Source organism: Alexandromys fortis, unplaced genomic scaffold (assembly GCF_014885135.2).
Source record: "Alexandromys fortis isolate MF-2015 unplaced genomic scaffold, M_Fortis_MF-2015_v1.1 scaffold_38, whole genome shotgun sequence".
Classification (NCBI taxonomy): Eukaryota; Metazoa; Chordata; class Mammalia; order Rodentia; family Cricetidae; genus Alexandromys; species Alexandromys fortis.
Genome location: NW_026067916.1, coordinates 6,867,781 through 6,868,798, shown reverse-complemented (window position 1 = coordinate 6,868,798; position 1,018 = coordinate 6,867,781). Strand labels below are relative to the sequence as shown.

The following is a 1,018-nucleotide window of genomic DNA, read 5'->3' as shown; positions in this document are numbered from 1 at the left end:
CTCTAATCTACTTAGAAGCATTAACATGAATAAATAAATAAATCTCACAGTATATTCACTTAGGAAGAGGCTTGTTTAACACATTCTCCTGAATCTGTGACAGAAACTTCTCTCTGGGAGACTGTTGTAGTATGATCAATGGATATGGCTGTTTTGTGAAAATTTGGCATGCTTTTTGACAAACTTTATTGACTTTTTCACCTTTCCATCCAACCTTGAAACTTCATTGGCTAAGGTATGCTCAGTAATCAATTTGACGTTAATAAAATGAGAAAGTTATAAAGGTGCTAGCATAAAACTCCTTTTTAAAAAGAATTGTTTTTAAAAAGCTTTTCCATTATTATTTTTTTCCAGGGGAGAGCGCGAACACAGTCCCCCACTACCACAAATTATGCAGTTGAGTTTCCCGCTTTCCTGCATTTGGGGAAATTGCTGGGCTCAGCACATCCAGAGTGCAATGGATGAGCCTCCCATGCCAGGTAAGTATTTTTTTTTCATTATTTTTAACATTGCTTATTTTATATGTATATGTGTGTGCCTGAGTATATGTATGTGCACTACATGTATATAGATGTCCACATACTTGTATAACATACAAATAAATGAGGACATACATCACAGGTGAACATGTAAGAAAAAGGTAAATCATATTATTTGACATTATCTGATAAAATATTTAGCATGTGTGTGTGTATATGCAGAGGTGTGTATGTATAAATACATATATGGACCTTTAAAATTATAACATTGATGTCTTACTTCAGCTATCATCCTCAAAGTGTATTGCTTTGAATAAAACCTCGTAATTCATTTGCTCTTTCTAGTAGGCTTCTCAGTCTCCTTTCTGTGCCTTCCTTTCCCTTCCACGTTTGTCTTCTCTGCCTGCCATTTCCTGAAAATTTCTTCCCTTTTCCCTCTCATTCCCCTAATTCCCTCCTAACCGTTTTTTCTATGGCTTAGTTTCAACTCCAGTGCTATCACCGTGCCATTATACCGTATAATTAAGCCAGGAATCTCA

The 1,018-nt window shown here is 35.7% G+C and overlaps 1 pseudogene; it reads right to left on the bottom strand.

The window, feature by feature from the left end:
* Positions 1-351: 351 nt before the first annotated feature.
* On the bottom strand, positions 352-487 carry LOC126500185 (uncharacterized; annotated as a pseudogene).
* Between the last annotated feature and the right edge of the window lie 531 nt (positions 488-1,018).